We start from the raw sequence: 19,116 nt of genomic DNA on the forward strand, positions 1-19,116 counted from the left end.
TTTGATACTCCACCTGGAGCCAATCCAGCTGATTAACAACCAACTGAATGTGGGCTCTCCACAAAGTCCAAGAAAGAACTCATGCATCTGCATTTTAGACCATTTGGAGTTTCTGGAGCAGTCTCAAGGGTAGCCCTGCATATATCTCTCTCTCTCTCTCTCTCTCTCTCTCTCTCTCTCTCTCTCTCTCACACACACACACACACACACACACACACACATATTTAAACCCTGCACTCCCCGGCTCAGGTGTATAGCAAGTTAAAGTACTCTAGTACTGTATGCAGGTGACTACTGCATGGATCACCATGGCTAGGTTGGAAAGGGACAGGTACAGTGCCGATTGCCTAACCTGACATAGATTCAAAAATTCCAGTTTGGCTACATTTGTGACCAATGCCTCCATAGAGACAGAAGCATCCAGGATCACACCAGGACTCCTGATGGCAGCTACAGGTGACTATTGCACCCCATGAAGAGCTGGGAGCTGGCAAACCAAACTGAAATTATTCTGGCCCAGCCATTGGACGCCCATCTTTAAAGGATAGAGATTCAGCCGACACTGTTTCCTCCATCCCAGCACACCCACCTAAAAATTGGCCAATATATCCAGGGTAGCATCTGGCCAGGGCCATGAAGCAGTAGATCCATGATGTTTGTGGTCAGATCTGTGGTTATGTACAAGATATGTGAATGAAGGGTGAATTTGGGGTTCCCCAATGCAAAAAGTGTGATGATCCATGAGGATCCGTGCTTCAAAACCACGTTTTTGGGCCACTGTATGGTCAGGAAGCCGTGGATCCGAGTTTTTTGTGGTGCAGGCTGTGCCCCTGGACATGATGTGTGATTTGATGGTGCGTTTGGGTTGGCCCAATGCAAAAAGCGTGAGGATCCATGAGGATCCGTGCTTCGGAACCACGTTTTTGGGCCTTGGAGTGGCCAGGAAGCCGTGGATCTGAGTTTTTTGTGGTGTAATCTGTACCCCTGGGCATGATGTGTGATTTGACAGTGAGTTTGGGTTGGCCCAATGCAGAAAGCGTGAGGATCCATGAGGATCCGTGCTTCAAAACCACGTTTTTGGGCCACGGTATGGTCAGGAAGCCGTGGATCCGTGATTTTTGTGGTGCAGGCTGTGCCTCTGGACATGATGTGTGATTTGACGGTGAGTTTGGGGTGGCCCAATGCAGAAAGCGTGAGGATCCATGAGGATCCGTGCTTCAAAACCACGTTTTTGGGCCGCGGTATGGTCAGGAAGCCGTGGATCCATGATTTTTGTGGTGCAGGCTGTGCCCCTGGATATGATGTGTGATTTGACAGTGAGTTTGGGGTGGCCCGATGCAAAAAGCGTGAGGATCCATGAGGATCCGTGCTTCAAAACCACGTTTTTGGGCCATGAAGTGGCCAGGAAGCCATGGATCCGAGTTTTCTGTGGTGCAGGCTCTGCCCCTGGGAATGATGTGTGATTTGATGGTGAGTTTGGGGTGTCCCGATGCAGAAAGCGTGAGGATCCATGAGGATCCGTGCTTCGGAACCACGTTTTTGGGCCTTGGAGTGGCCAGGAAGCCGTGGATCCGAGATTTTTGTGGTGTAAGCTGTGCCCCTGGACATGATGTGTGATTTGACAGTGAGTTTGGGTTGGCCCAATGCAGAAAGCGTGAGGATCCATGAGGATCCGTGCTTCAAAACCACGTTTTAGGGCCACGGTATGGTCAGGAAGCCGTGGATCCGTGATTTTTGTGGTGCAGGCTGTGCCTCTGGACATGATGTGTGATTTGTCGGTGAGTTTGGGGTGGCCCGATGCAAAAAACATGAGGATCCATGAGGATCTGTGGTTCGGAACCAAGTTTTTGGGCCACGGTTTCGCCAGGAAGCCGTGGATACGTGATTTTTGTGTTGCATGCTGTGCTGCTGGCCATGATGTTTGATCTGATGGTGACTTTGGGCTGATCTAGTGCAAAAATCATGAGGATTCATGAGGATCCGTGCTTCGGAACCACGTTTTTGGGCCAGGGCGTGGCCAGGCAGGCGTGGATCCGAGTTTTTTGTGGTGTAGGCTGTGCCCCTTATTATGATATGTGATTTGACGGTGAGTTTGGGTTGGCCCAATGCAAAAAGTGTGAGGATCCATGAGGATCCGTTCTTGAAAACCACGTTTTTGGGCCATGGTATGGCCAGGAAGCCATGGATCCGTGATTTCTGTGGTGGATGTTGTGCCCCTGGACATGATGTGTAATTTGAAAGTGAGTTTGGGCTGATCTAGTGCAAAAATCATGAGGATTCATGAGGATCCGTGTTTTTTAACCATGTTTTTGCGCCATTGCGGCACCACGAAACAGTGGATGCGTGATTTTTTTGGTTCCTCCTACCGACTAAGATGTGGTCTACAGTAGCATGGTGTTTTTATTTTGTTTCAATATAAAAATCATATGAATTCATGAGGATCCGTGCCTCGGATCCATGTTTTTATGGTGCTGCAGCGCGGCAAATTGTTGGATCCACGTTTTTTATAGTCCAGTTTGTAGGCGTGCCTTCTAGGTGTGATTTGACACTGCATTTGTTGGAATTATTTTTAAAAAACTGGAGGATCCATGAGGATCCGTGTAGATCCGCCTTTTATGCAGACCCCATTTCTGTATTTAATCTTTTGTTGGAAGCTGCCCAGAGTGGCTGGGGATGTCCAGCCAGATGGGCGGGGTACAAATAGATGATGATGATATTGTGGGAGAGTGGACTACATGATCCTCAGGGTCCCTTCCACCCCACTATTCTTTAAGTTGCAATTCACTCTGGGTATGTTAGATTCAGGGCTGCCATCATCCCCTCAGCTTGCTAAGATCGCAGGGACAGGGACATGTGGACCACTTGCGCAGCTCCACATTTCAAATGAAAATTCCCTGAGCAATAGTACCTTAAGCTGGTATGCAGGAAGCTGGCCCAGCAGCAGTTTTGTAGGGACTTTTTAGGGTTTCTGGCCAGCGTTGGCCCTGTAAATTTACACATCATGGTGGCAACTCAAGGCAGGGCATTCTGCCCAAGTGGGGGCTGGGGGCTAGCAAGCTATAACTCTATACCTCTTGCCCATATTTCCATAAAAATATCTTCCTTGGAAGCCTGGCTAAAAGGTTATCTAGATGGGTCATTTTCCCAAGGTTTGGGATTCCTCTGGCTTTTCAACCAGTGGCTTTTCAATACAGCAACTTTAAAGCCAGTCAGAGAGCTACCTGCGGTAGCAAATAAGTAGGTTAGGAAGCAGCTTTCATTGGGACGTTTGGTGGGATCCCCTTGATTCTCCTTCTATTCCTGATTTTCATTTATCCCCTTTGGGGATCGTCCCTAAGGATGCCCCATATAATCCATATTTATCGCATCCCATAGGCACCTCAGTGAATGACTCTCTGGAATTGTTCCGTGAAATATGCATCTTTGGATCAGGCAGTTGAGCTTACCAACTAATTGGATGAGGGCCTGGTTGGCATTATGCGATATTGAATTGGCTGTTAGGCTGCTGCCGGTTCACCTTCAAGATTATAAGTAGTTGGGCTTTAATTGGATGGTCCTTACATTGATAAGGCGATGGCAATGGGTTGTGCTATAGGCTGTGCAGCACTCGAGTCCTTTAGTGTCTTTCTGGATTGAACATTGCGAGTCAAGACTCGTTTAACTGGGGGTACCATTATTTGGATTATCTCACTGGCTGGTTCATGTGACACCAGCCCCTGCTTAGGCTTACTGCACGCCCCTTATATTCCCTGAGGAGCTGGGTGTTCCGTTGGCAGTGGATAGGACAGTGGCTCCTACTGCCCCTTTTAACGCATTCGGGGGCTAGCTGGATATCGTTGCTCATACCTCTGCTTGCCTGTGGAAATGCTGTTTGCCGTGAAGGACATTATTCTTGTAATACTTCCTCTGATAGCAAATATTGCTTTGTCAGATTCTATCATTGCTAAGTCAGTTAAAAATTGGCATGCAGGGTGGTTGTTCCAGGCTGCCCCTTCCATTCCTGCTCGGCCAGGTGGTCTCATGGCCCGGGGTCCCTTCATCATCCTGTACAGTGGCCTTGAGCCTGGCAGGGCAAGGCTATCACATGTGACCTAACTTTTCTGGAGTTCTCCCCATTGTAGTGTCAGCGCACATCTGGACTGAGGAGTACAGGGACCGTCGGGTCTGTCTTGGTCTGATAACCAGGCAGTGTGAGGGTCCTGGCAAAATGGTCCTCATGCTTTGGCAGAGTCTCCGCCCCCTTTGATGTGCCTTCCAGCTGCACTGCTTAAGGTTTAATATTGCATTTCTGCTCGCTCTATTACGGGATCAACTAATGTTTTTGCTGTCACTCTATCCCGTTTTCAGTTGGAGTGCTCAGATCCTAGGCTCCGGACGCCAGGCTATAGCCGGATTTTCTGGAGCTCCCGTGGCGCTTTGGCAACAATTGATAATTAAGAGGAGTAGTAGCTTACATTTCCCCTTCTGCTTTCAGGTCTTATGAGAAGGCCTGGACTGATTTCTTAGCACTTAGCTGGCAGTCCTCTGCTATTCAGAGGAACTTGCCTCCATTCTCTGAGCAGGACCTGCAGTAATTGGCCTACCTGCTGCAGATCGGACGCACTGTTAAATCTACCAGAATTCAGTCCGCTGCAATGTCTGCTAGAGTAAAGCTTTAATTTTTCAGAGACCCTTCTAAAAGTGTGTCGTGCGCAGGGTCTCGGAAGGTTGGAAAAGACTCCAGCCTTCACAGGACTGCAGGCAGGAAGCCGGTCAATCTTGACCTATGCAGTATCCGCAACAAGTTAAGGCTTGTCTCCTGGTTCTAGATCTAGACGAGACTTCTTTCAGTATGCATTGTAATTTTGGTGTGCTGAGGGTTGGGGAAATTGTGTTGGAGCCAGCACCGGGCTGAGAGTTTGGAGGCTTATTGCCTCAGGTTTTTTACTTATCTGCTTTGTAGCTTGTCATAAGTGTCTGGAGCTTTAAGTCAGACCTAGTGAGCAGGGTTGCCATCATCAGGCTTCCAGTCACAGGTAAGGTGGGCCCTTGCCCTGTTATTGGATACCAGAAATATTTGGCTTTTTGTTCCCCTGCGGGGCTGGCTCGATCCTATAAGTTGCTGGTTCTCATGGGTTGCTCCTTCAGGATATATGTGTTTCCCTTTTGGAGTTGAGACTTGTAGTGCGCAACTCCAAAACTGACCAGCTGGGTCAGGGGGAGGTTGTCCGCCTCCCAGCGACTGGGGAGGTGGGCCCGTGCCCGGTCAAGGATGTAAGGAAGTACTTGGCCTTGAGACCTCCTGGGGACGGCCCCCTACTCATGCATGAAAATGGTGCGACACTAGTTCACAAAAGTCATGCGTAAGGCCGTCTCTGCTTGTGGGATCTCGGCCTCTGGTTTCGCCCCTCATTCCTTTTGCATAGGTGCAGCGACTATGGCGGCCCATTGTGGCTTCTCAGCTGCCAGGATCAAGGATTTGGGACATGGAAATCGGATGCTTTCAAGGGTTATGTGCGAAAGAAATGCTGAGTTTGGTACTAATGCTTGTTTGTTTCAACCCTTGTAGATCCCACGCTGGTCCGCATCTGGATAGTGGGACACAGCATCGTTCAGTGGGCTGGCAGCAGAGCGAGGCAGTCTGCAAGGGGAGCGTGTCTCGGCCTCCCACAGCACGTGCAGGTGTCATGGTTTTCCAGATGTGGAATGTCATGGGGAGAGTTTATGCCGCTGATTGGTCGCTGGCTGCTCTCAGACCTCCCCACCCCATGGCCATAGTGGTGCAGCTGGGGGGAAATGATGTGGCAACTATTGATTGCCTTGCTTTGCGTACCTCAATCCAAAAAGGGATTTGGAGGCATTGGCAGCCTTATTACCTTCAGTGAGAATAATTTGGTCTCACCTGTTGCAGAGGCAAACCTGGTGCGGTGTTTCCCGCCCGGAGGCCGCTGTAAGGGCCAGGAAGCGCATTAAATCTGCTGTTTGCGGGAAGGTATTGGAGCTGGGTGGTTTGGTGATTTTACACCCAGACATTAATTTTTAAGGCTGAGGCCCATTACTGGGCAGATGGAGTGCACCTCTCCAATTTGGGGAATGATGTTTGGCTGGATGTGGTGGCTACTAAATTGGGTTCATGGTTGGGTTTGTGAGTGGTTGGCGGCGAGCGTTAGAGCTCGTGTGGCGGTTAGGCATTGGTTATAATATGCTGGTGGTGGAGGGGTCAGGCTGGGCCTGCCCCTCGTATTGCGCTGAAGGGAATTCCGTTAAAGGAATCCTGGGGCTTGCCACGATTTCGTCCAATCCCTGTTATGGGACCAGGGCCGCCCAATCCCTGTTATGGGAATCCTTGTTATAGGACCGGGCAGGCAAGCTTTCGGGGAGCTGCTGGGGTGAGCGGCGTGGGTCCGACGCTTAGCTCAAGTGACCCCCCAGTTTGACTTTCTCTTCTACTGGCTACCGATCGGACCTCGGGATGTCAGTTCTGTCCCAGGCGGGGGGACAGATAGTCATAACCAATGTCTAAACAACCACTCACTGATTTTGTATTTTAATAAAGTTGTGGCCAAAATAGTGCCCAAAAACCAAAACAAAAATTACGTGTTATATGTGAAGTTATTTGAGGGGTGGCCTGGGGACCTACACACGCAACATAAAATCATTCAATAAAAATTATTTTTTTAAAAAAGTGCCTCTCCATCCTTTAACTTTCAAAAAAAGTTAACCTTTGCACTGGGAAGGCAAGTAAGACAATTCCAGAAGGCTGAACATTGAAAATCTGCTCTAACTTCAAAAATATTTGATAAATCATCATAGAACAAATGCTGAAGAAGACGAAGAATATGTGCTGCTAAGACAGGGATGGCCAGCCTGCAACATTTCAGATGTTGTGGGAATCCCAGAAGTGTTTAGTGAAGAGCTTTGCAAGCAACCAGTCAGCTCATTGTCCAGTGCTTGGAATACTCTGCACCGGGAGCTGTGCATGTTTTATCTACAAAGAAAAACTGCACCAGTTTTTAAAGGAGCATCTTTATTATTATTTTTCTTGCTGAAGGCAATCGTTTGGATTCAAAGCATTATGGGAAGTGCTGTAAATGCATACTGTTTTCTCTGCAGAAGGGGGGGGGGCATTCCAATTTTAGAAGTAGTTGTGTTTGCCTCCATAAATTCTTCACTGTTAAGAGTGTTTTGCCTCCATTTCAGAAGACCTACCTCTAAGGGTCTGATTAAAGTGAGCCTCACTGAAGTTCTACTCTCAGACGCAATCAGCAGATTGGACATGAAAATACATATTCAGAGTCTGCTCTGATGGTGATCTCCTTTGATTTTGACAAGTGTTCATCACGTGACATCATTATGACACCCGGTGATGGACAGGTGTGCATTGTGCCTACCTGTCAAGGTTGCTTCATAAGGTGGGGGCAGATTAGGATCTGGGGAGCAGGCCCACCTGTGGGTTACTGTGTAGATTCTTAATCATTTATCTTGCTAAACTCTGAGCCGTTTTCTTTATCCACATGGTAATTTTCTCGTAAGTGGCAGCCGATGCACATTATTAACTGTGTCTAAAAACTCTGGGTCATTCCGTTTCTAAGAAGTTGCTAGTCCTCTTATGACGAGAATCGCCCTTGCCGTTAGATCTATAAATGATATATACTTTCTGTATATTATGTGTGTAATAATTATCTTTTTCCAACCTTTTTGTTTCGCTAGGACTTTAGCAATACGTCGCGCAACCTCTTCATCCATAGAGGTGGCAGTTTCAGGTTCATTCATCATTGACTTGAAGGTAGCTACCAGGTGACTTGTTGATGGCCATAGATAATTAGTTAGTTCTGGCTTATCGGGATATAAAGTATTTTGTAGATATTCCAAGTATACCCTAAACACCAAAAGTCCACTTGCAAGTCTTCTTAAACATGTTTCCTTATCAAATCCACGCGGGAAGCATACTTGTACCGCGTCGGCTTCTGGAAGGATTAACTCTTTCGAATGCAGTATTTCCCAGTACATGTCGCATGTGCTTAGTTCCGTACACATATCGTTAAACACCCGATTGGTTTTTAATTTGAGCCAAATAGCCAGGTTCAAGATTCGTTTATCGCTGCTTAATACTTCCGCATAAGCAGGTCCTGGCTCTGCCCTAGCCAAGAGCATGAGAATAGTGCAAATACTGCATCTAAGTAGAACACTCATTGTCTTCCCTTCAGGCTTCTCTCTCTCTCTCTCTCAACTTTGTAGACTGAGATCTTGATTGGCTGGATATGGCAATTCCTTATGAGGCAATGATTTCAGTATGCACTCTTCAAGGACACCTGATATAAATCACATTGATAAAAATGTAACCGTGAGTAAAGAGCAGGATAAAAACAGCAAATATAGCAGTTGCTATAGTATATATATTTAATATATACTATATATACACACTCTCTCTCTCTCTCTATATATATATATATATTTAATATATATATAGTATATATATATATATATATAAATAATATATATATTTTATATATATTGGGGACAATAAAAAAGGACATTGCCTGATTATCAAAACACCAACAAAGTTCATGCCACACAAGAGTCCAACGCAACTGTGGAAGCGAAAGGATTACTACCTACAGTTCCTGAAGCTCAATGGCCCAGAATGTATACAGAGCAAGACAAAGTCCCCTGTGATATTCCTGTAGAGAAGTTGGTAGATGTGAGCTAGATGAGATAACTGTTAGGTAGATTTGTAGCTAGCTGATCAAACCCAAACAGTGCTCATTAATGGTTCCTCATCATCCTGGAAAAAAGTGACAAGTGGGGTGCTGCAAGGTTCTGTCCTGGGCCCATTGTTGTGCATTGTTGTGATTTGGATGAAGGAATTTAGGGGACGAGAATCAAATTTGTTGATGACACCAAACCAAGAGGTGTACCTAATGCCGCAAAAGGCAAAATTGAGATTTCATATGACCGTAACAGATCGGAGAACCGGGCCCATGCTAACAACACGACTTTCAGTAGGGACAAATGTAAGGTTCTGCAATTAGGCAGGAAGAACCAGCTGCTCAAATAAAAGATGGGGGACACCTGGCTTACTAGCAGTAAATGTGAAAAGGATCTAGGGGTCTTGGCATACCATAAGCTTAACATGGGTCAACTGCGTGATGCAGCAGCTTTTCTCGGCTGCATCTACAGAAATATAGTGTCCAGATCAAGGGAAGTAATAGTAGTACTCCCTTACGTCTTGGTCAGACCAAACCTGAAATACAACGTCCAGTTCTGGGCACCACAATTTATTTATTAGTAAGTATTATTATTGGCTATATCTTTCATAGGTATAAAAGGTAAACAACCAATATTATCTTGAAGCTTTTTGCTCAGAAGTCCCTGGTGGGCCACAATTGTGCTTAGGTTTAGCTAATTGCTATGCCAGTGATTTTTCTACTAAGTTCTTGTTTGGTAAGACTTGGTAAAGCTGTTAGTAACTAGACATATTTTACACTAAGCTCAGAAAGTCATTCCTCGTATCAGAACAGTTTTGTGTGTCTGATTCTAGTTAAAATATACAGTTTGTGGAATACCCCTGCCTTCAGAGGCGGTTTTAAAGTAACACAACCAATTCAGCCCCACTGGGTGCCAGCATCCCCTGAGGGCGGGGGCTGCAATCATGATGTAGAACAGAGTGCGAGAGGTGGGGGGGGGGGACAACCAAATTTTAGCATTGCACAGGGCACTGAAATTTGAGGGCCTAAGTTCCGCTACTGCTCCCTTTTAGCTGTTCTTGTGCTTTAAGTTCCAAAATTTAGCTTCATTGGATGATCCTGGTGTTGTGCAATGGGAGAAAAACCTCTCCCTATCCATTTCTGACCCATTGTATCTTACGAGTGCACATAGTGTGCAGCAAAGCACATAATATTAACACTGCAAGACCAATGAAGTTGAATTCAGTTCACTCAAAGCACTGGGACAACCAGCAACAAAGGATTCGGTATGATACCCATCTCTTCCTCCTCCTCTCTAAAAGGCTCTAGCAAGAAAGAGAAAAAGAAGAGGCTTGTGTAGAAGTCCTTTTCCCCTGCAAGGGAAACAATTCTTTCCTTGCAACTAATACAACCTGAGAGAGCATACTCACAATCCCCAAGTGGAAGACAAATACGTTTCAGGTGGTCATAATAGGTGTCTTCACCTTCACAAAGAGGAGATTGCAACCCTCTGTGGAGTTTCCTTTTTATATGCTACTTCGTGCATTTAACTGTAGTATTTCATCCTACACACACTCCTCCATTCTTCTTTTAACTGAATCCAGCCTTAATAATTTCAGGAACATTCCACTCCTGTGGGTTGTTCCTTGCCTTGTTGTTCCTTGACACACCTCACTTCTTTGATAGCCTCTATCTCCCACCAATGTACCAGATCGTAGATACCATCCTCTTTCAACTTTATTTACCGTAAATTATCAGCTCTCATTAATAAGGTTTGGTTTAAATTCTACCCTCACACCCACAACCTGCTTTCCATCTATATTTGGAACAGACTGATGTCCCCCACCCACCCACCCAACCAAGGTGGTGCAGCTTTCAAAAATGGAAGCTTCTGTCTGACCAATAACAGAAGACATACCATGGGCAGTGGGAAGCATGGATCAAAGATTCAGAATTAGGGTAGGCGATAAGGCACATAGCTATGATCTGTACTTGCCTCCAAGATATAGGCCAGAATGAACTTAAGACAGGACGTTGATCTTTGTGTGCTTAACAGATCGGTTAAAAACAGAAATAGTTGCAAAATGACCACTGTAGGATGCCTGAGTGTTTACCGTTGCTGCGGGTGGCATAGACAATCACAAAATGGCGGCCCTTGGTGATGCGTTTGATAGTTCCACAATTTGCTGCCATGACAGTCATTTCCCTGAAGGCAAATTGGTGAGGATGTGTGTGAAGTAAATTACCCGAGAAACGGAATATATTACAAAGCTACAGTCATTTTCAGTCTGCTCATCACAATCATGATTTTAATGTCTGTTTGTTCTAAGTGTTTTAAATGTGATGTTTTTATAGGAGGGGAGGTATGTTTTCTGGAGTGTTATTATTTATGCCCCCCCCCAACGTTGGTTTTAAGTTTTTTAAAAGTTTCAAATAACACACACACACACACACACACACACACGCACACACCCCTTTGTCTGCTCCACTTAAGATTTTATGGCATTAAATGTCTCTCCTAGGTTGTGATGGCTCAGGCCTAGCAGGAAAGTGTTTGCTCTGACTCCGCAGATGAAAGTTTATTTGTATATTTATGAACATATGTATAAACCACTGTTCATATATTTTTAAGGAACATCACGGCCGTTTACAACAATTATAGGTAACATCATACAATAAAACCATGAGAAAATGCTTAAATCAGAAATGAGCCTATTGTGTTGGGAAGATGTATTCTAAATTTTGTACCTAAATCTGACAGAAAACAAATGTTTTCAGTCAAAATAGAAGGCGCCTGCTGAATCTCTGTTGACAGAGTTTCCCACAGTACTGGGTTGATGATGCAAAAGGCTCACTCTCCTATTGCTGCCAAATACCCATCCCCTGAAAGGAACATTTCGTACAAAGATTACCATAATAAAGGACAAAAGTGGTAAGGACCTAACAGAAGCAGAAGACATCAAGAAGAGGTGGCAAGAATACACAGAAGAATTATACCAGAAAGATATGGATGTCTCGTACACCCCAGGTAGTATGGTTGCTGACCTTGAGCCAGACATCCTGGAGAGTGAAGTCAAATGGGCCTTAGAAAGCACTGCAAATAACAAGGCCAGTGTAAGTGATGGTATTCCAGCTGAACTATTTAAAATTTTAAAAGATGATGCTGTTAAGGTGCTACACTCAATATGCCAGCAAATTTGGAAAACTCAGCAGTGGCCAGAAGATTGGAGAAGATCAGTCTACATCCCAGTCCCAAAGAAGGGTAGTGCCAAAGAATGCTCCAACTACCGCACAATTGCACTCATTTCACACGCTAGCAAGGTTATGCTTAAAATTCTACAAGGAAAGCTTAAGCAGTATGTGGATCGAGAACTCCCAGAAGTGCAAGCTGGATTTAGAAGAGGCAGAGGAACCAGAGACCAAATTGCAAACATGCGCTGGATTATGGAGAAAGCTAGAGAGTTCCAGAAAGACATCTACTTCTGCTTCATTGACTATGCAAAAGCCTTTGACTGTGTCAACCACAGCAAACTATGGCAAGTTCTTAAAGAAATGGGAGTGCCTGATCACCTCATCTGTCTCCTGAGAAATCTCTATGTGGGACAAGAAGTTACAGTTAGAACTGGATATGGAACAACTGATTGGTTCAAAATTGGGAAAGGAGTACGACAAGGCTGTATTTTGTCTCCCTGCTTATTTAATTTATATGCAGAATACATCATGCGAAAGGCTGGGCTGGATGAATCCCAAGCTGGAATTAAGATTGCCGGAAGAAATATCAACAACCTCAGATATGCAGATGACACAACCTTGATGGCAGAAAGTGAGGAGGAATTAAAGAACCTTTTAATGAGGGTGAAAGAGGAGAGCGCAAAATATGGTCTGAAGCTCAACATCAAAAAAACGAAGATCATGGCCACTGGTCCCGTCACCTCCTGGCAAATAGAAGGGGAAGAAATGGAGGCAGTGAGAGATTTTACTTTCTTGGGCTCCATGATCACTGTAGATGGTGACAGCAGCCACGAAATTAAAAGACGCCTCCTTCTTGGGAGAAGGGCAATGATAGGCCTAGACAGCATCTTGAGAAGTAGAGACGTCACCTTGCCAACAAAGGTCCGTATAGTTAAAGCCATGGTTTTCCCAGTAGTGATGTATGGTAGTGAGAGCTGGACCATAAAGAAGGCTGATCGCCGAAGAATTGATGCTTTTGAATTATGGTGCTGGAGAAGACTCTTGAGAGTCCCATGGACTGCAAGAAGATCAAACGCATACATTCTGAAGGAAATCAGCCCTGAGTGCTCACTGGAAGGACAGATCGTGAAGCTGAGGCTCCAGTACTTTGGCCACCTCATGAGAAGAGAAGACTCCCTGGAGAAGACACTGATGCTGGGAAAGATGGAGGGCACAAGGAGAAGGGGGCGACAGAGGACGAGATGGTTGGATAGTGTTTTCGAGGTTACCAGCATGAGTCTGACCAAACTGCGGGAAGTAGTGGAGGACAGAGGTGCCTGGCGTGCTCTGGTCCATGGGGTCACGAAGAGTCGGACACGACTAAACGACTAAACAACAACAACAACCCATCCCCAACTTGGGGAATGACTCCTGACACTGCTGATGACAGTCTCAGGGACCAAACCATTTTATAAGCTTTCAGGCAGTCCTTGAAGTACTCTGGACCAACATCATTCAGGACTTTGTAGATTAAAACAAGGACCTTGAACCTGATTCACATTGGCAGCCAGTGCAGATGTTTTAACCGGGGTATCACATGTTCTTGGGCAGATGCTCCCATCTGCGATGTGGCCTCCACATTCTGCACAAGCTGGAGCTTCTGAATTAGGCCTGAGGGCAGCTCCACACTGAGCTCATTGCAGTAATGCAGCCTCAAAACTACCAGTGCATAGACAACAGTGGTCAGGCTAGATTTGTCCAGGAACAGCTGGTGTATGAGATGGAGCTGGTAGCAGGCACTCCCAGCCACAGAGAGCACTATGGCCTCTAATGACAAAGACATATCCAAGAGTACCTGTAAGCTACACACTTCAGAAGGAGAGCAACCCTATCCCAAACAAGGAACTTGCCTATTTCCCGAATAAGGGTGCCACTCACTCAGTAAGAACAGCTCGAAAGGGAAACACTTGATGAGATGGACAAATGGGAGCATATATTATGACCTGCCACCATTCCTTCAGGAATTGCAGGGAAGAAAACATGCCTGCCCTGTGTACCATCTTGGGGTAGAATAGTGGGCAATGGCTGTAAAGCTGAAATGGGTTTTAAGCAAGGCTGCACTTCAGTGGTAGAGTACAATGTTTGTATGAGGGAAAGGTCCTAAGTTTGCCCTCTGTGTCTGCAGGTAGGGGCCAGATGAGACTCCCGTTTGAAAATCTGGAGAGTTGATACTAGTCCAAGTAAGACAATACTTGTAAGAAATGCTAAAATCGCCTTTTCTCTCAAGGCTGCAGCTGCTGAAAACCTCAGGCACAATATTGCTTTCATTCACATAAAGATACAGGTAAAGGTAAAAAGTAAGGGACTCCTGGACGGTTAAGTCAGGTCAAAGACGACTATGGGGTTGCGGTGCTCATCTCGCTTTCAGGCTGAGGGAGCCGGCATTTGTCCACAGGCAGGTTTCCAGGTCATGTAGCCAGCATGAGAAGACCACTTCTGGCAAGATGGGACACTGTGACGGAAGCCAGATTGTACAGAAAGGCCATTTACCTTCCCACCGCAGTGGTTCCTATTTATCTACTTGCACTGACATGCTTTCAAAAGACTAGGTTGGCAGGAGCTGGGACAGAGCAACGGAAGTTCACCCTGTTGTGGGGATTCGAACTGCCAGCTTTCTGATCAGCAAGCCCACAGTGCCATCTACGTCCATGTGATAAAGATACAAGGCTACAGTTACTAGGCAGCCTCAGACATAAATTTTGCTTTGTGTTTTAGCAACGGGTGCGGGTTCTGTGTGTCTATGTCTGTATGTTTGTCTCTCTCTCTCTCTCTCTCTCTCTCTGTGTGTGTGTGTGTGTGTGTGTGTGTGTGTGTGTGTGTGTGGAGAAAGAAAGAGGTCAGGTACAATGGACTCTTCCTTCCCCATCCCACTGAGTACATATTCTGTTGCAATAGAGGGATCAGGTTTGGGACTGGCTTCTAAGAGGGTGGCTGTTGTGGTTCCGGAGAGTGGGAAATTCGAGGAGAGGGGAAGCTCTCATTTTGCTCTTCATTTCATCGTGGGGGGGGAAAAAATCTTGTGAAAATATATCAGCATTTTTATGTTTGTGATCCTGCTTAATATACAGCACCCACCCTGCAGGAATATCTCCACGGCCTGGTCTAAATACTGAAGAGAATGTTGGCTTTTTCATGTTTTTGCGTGGCATAGTTGCGTGTGTAGGTCCCCAGGCCACCCCTCAAATAACTTCACACATAACACGTAATTTAGTTTTGGTTTTTGGGCACTATTTTGCCCGCAACTTTATTAAAATACAAAATCAGTGAGTGGTTGTTTAGACAATGGTTATGACTATCTGTCCCCCCGCCTGGGACAGAACTGACATCCCGAAGTCCGATCGGTAGCCAGTAGAAGAGAAAGTCAAACTGGGGGGTCATTTGAGCTAAGCGTCGGACCCACGCCGCTCACCCCAGCAGCTCCCTGAAAGCTTGCCGGCCCAGATCCTATGACAAGGATTCCCATGACAGGGATTGGGTGGCCCTGGTCCCATGACAGGGATTGGATGAAATCATGGCAAGCCCCAGGATTCCTTTAACGGAATTCCCTTCAGCGCAATGGGAGGGGCAGGCACGGCCTATCCTGACCCTTCCACCACCAGCATATTATAACCAATGCCTAACTGCAACCTTACAAGTTGTGACGAATTGCTGAGTAGTAGGCAAAAACCAAATGGCACAGCCAATCACCAAATGGCAAAATTCCTACTAGGCCCCTGCGCCAAGGCAGACGACCCCATGACAGGCAAAGCAAGGTCAACCGGAAAAGAGGGCGGGTGATCCGATGCACTCTGCAAAGAGAAAGAGAAACCAGAGTGCACCAATATTTAAAGACTATGGTCCCACCCACCCAATTTGCAAAATACAATTTGCTCCAGCCACCCGGTTATCCAATCACAATGCCAGGCAACAACTATTAACCTGCCTGGCAACAAGAGGCCTGGCCCGGTGGCCCACACCGCAACACGTGCTCTCATTTATTGGAGAAAACGCTTTCTTACGCTAGCAAAGTTTCGACAGAGAGCACATCTCCCGCAAATAAAAGTCGTATACTTCCTTGTACTTTCAGTGATTGTATAGAAATCTTTTACTTTTTTGTGTTTTAACTATTGTTTAAGTGTAGTATTATGCAGCCAACTGTTTACTGGTAACAGTCCACCACAGGCTAGGCGCTCCCAATTTAATTAACTTTTTAATCAGAGTAATTGATTGTTTCTTTATTAAAAATTGATAAAATCCTGACCTGTACTGGTATTTATAACCAGTACATATATATAACATCAGGGTCTTTTCCAGGGAATCTTCTCTTCTCATGAAGAGGATTGGAGGATTGGAGCCTCAGCTTCACGATCTGTCCTTCCAGTGAGCACTCAAGAGCTATTACTGAAGAATTAGAAGAATTAGATGTTGGCTTCATCTATTGCTAAGGCTTTGCAATCATGACACCTTACTCAAGACAGTCCTCCTCAGCCTGGTGCAACGCAGGTATTTTGGATGGCAGCTCCCATCATTCTTGACTCTTAGAAATACTGGTTGGAGTTGATGGAAGCTGGAGTCCACAAACACCTGGAAGCCCCCAAATTAGAATGGATGAACATTCTTTTTTTCTGGTCATAAGAACCAGGCAGAGGGCCTTCCCGGCAGTGGTGCCCGCCCTATGGAATGCCCTCCCATCAGTTGTCAAGGAAATGAACAACTATCTGACTTTTAGAAGAGATCTGAAGGCAGTCCTGTATTGGGAAGCTTTTGATGCTTTATTATGTTTTAATTTGTTTTGGAAGTCACCCAGAATGTCTGAGTAAACCAGCCAGCCAGATGAGTGGGGTATAAATAATAAATTCTCCTCCTCCTCCTCCTCCTCCTCCTCCTCCTCCTCCTCCTCCTCCTATTTTGTCTACATTTCACTGTAATCTATGAATTTTTGGAACACATTATTTGGTTTAATGGAAGCATCAAATGTGCCAAGTAAGCATTCCAACACTATTATCCTATGAAAATCTGGAGGCTAGAGACAGATAAAAATGTATTTAATGTATTTTTGACCTTCTGTTGGAAGCTGGGGAAACTCAGCCAGATAGGTGGAGTAGAAATAAATAAATAAATAAATATAATAATAATAATAATAATAATAATAATAATAATAATAATAATAATAATTGTTACTTCAGATTCCCACAAGAGATTCTCTCCATAACCAGCAAGACATATTCAGGGAATGTGATAAGCCTCAATGTTGCTTCACCTTGGGAACAGTGAGTTTGTGTATGTGATGACTTCAGGAAGCAGAACGAGTTAGGCACCTGTGGCGACATGACTGTGTTACCACACAGAATTACACAGCAGATCCTAAGTTCTCAGAAGGAAATGGTGAGAAAACTATATATAAAAAGGGGGGTTCAGGTTCAGTCCCCAGTGTCTCTCCAGGTAGGAAAAGCTGGACAGTTATTACCAGTCAAAGTAGACAATACCGAAATAGACAGAAGAAAGCTCTGTTTTGGGATATGTATAAGGAAGAGCCATATGTTCATATGTTGCCTCATTTCCAGGCCCTGTCTAGGAAAATTAGGAACTATAGGAGAACATATAGTTTCAAGGTTATAGAGTCATAGAATCACAGATTTATAGAGCCCAAACAAACAACAAGAGTCATCTAGTCCAGCCCTTTGCAATGTAGGAATCTGTCACCCAACATGGGGCTCAAACCCACGACCCCGAGATTAAAGGGTTACATCCAAGGACTAAGTGTCTGTTGACCCAGCTGGTTTTGCTCTGCTGGCCCCTTCCTCCTGACACATTAGGAATTTGAGCCATTAGCGTAGCTGATTTTATGTTGAATTGTCTTTCTCTAATGTCCATTAAAAACCATGCATTTCATCATCAATACTCTTGAAGTCTTGTCTGCTTGTTTTGAAGAAGGTAGTTTGTGGGGGAGATCTTTCTGAGCACATCTATGCATGGGGTGTGTGTGTAAAGAAGTCAAATTGATGCAAAAATGCAGAGGACCAGACTGAAGACTGGAAAAATGAGGAACCGATATAGACAGATTTGCCTGACCCTCAGCAGATGGCAGCTGCAGTCTCAAACATTTTGAAGGTACCATGAAAAATCTCGAAGAAGAAGAAGAAGAAGAAGAAGAAGAAGAAGAAGAAGAAGAAGAAGAAGCTATTTTTAAGACTTCTGACATGGGTTGCCATGTGCCTTGATTTTCCTGGATAGTCCAGTGATTTTCAGCCAGACACTGCTTCCGGCTGCTGTATTCTGGCCATGTCCAGGGAATTCTGAATGCAGGGCAACCCTATAGCTGCTACAGAGAATGTGAGGTAGCTTAGAAGTAAAAAACTAAGAGCAGTTTATATGGGAACTGAATAAATTTGGACATATTTGCCTGACCCGCAGCAGATAGCAGCTGTAGTCTCAAACATTTTGAAGGTATCATGCAAAATCTCAAATAATAACAAGAATAAAATGGTAGAAGTAAACAACTAAGAGCAGTTTATATGGGAACTAAAGAAATTCGGACAGATCTAGGAGGGGGTCTTTGAATTTATTTATTGTATAAAATTCATATACTGCTTGATTGTAGAAAACCTCAAAGCAGCCAACTGCCATGCGACTCCATTACCTGAAGGTAGAGAAGCAAAACATATTCTCAGCTCCTTGTTACTGAAAACAGAGGGAGCAAGAACAATGACATAAATGTATTTACTGTTCTCAATGTCATGCGACATGAATGGGCGACATAATGCCTGACTTCCCTGTCGCAGGCTAGGCATGAGAAGCAGGTTCAAAATCCTAACTCAGCCATGTGGTTAACTGGGCAATATTTGAGCTACATTTACTCAAAAGCAGATGGTGGCAGCAGTCATGAAAAGATGCCTGCTTCTTGGGAGAAAAGCAATGACAAACCTAGACAGCATCTTAAAAAGCAGAGACATCACATTGCCGACAAAGGTCTGTATAGTTAAAGCTGTGGTTTCCCAGTAGTGATGTATGGAAGTGAGAGCTGGACCATAAAGAAGGCTGATTGCCGAAGAATTGATGCTTTTGAATTATGGTGCTGGAGGAGACTCTTGAGAGTCCCATGGACTGCAAGGAGTCCAAACCTATCTATTCTGAAGGAAATCAGCCCTGAGTGCTCACTGGAAGGACAGATCGTGAAGCTGAGGCTCCAGTACTTTGGCCAACTCATGAGAAGAGAAGACTCCCTAGAAAAGACCCTGAT

Source organism: Podarcis muralis, chromosome 3 (genome assembly GCF_964188315.1).
Source record: "Podarcis muralis chromosome 3, rPodMur119.hap1.1, whole genome shotgun sequence".
Lineage (NCBI taxonomy): Eukaryota > Metazoa > Chordata > Lepidosauria > Squamata > Lacertidae > Podarcis > Podarcis muralis.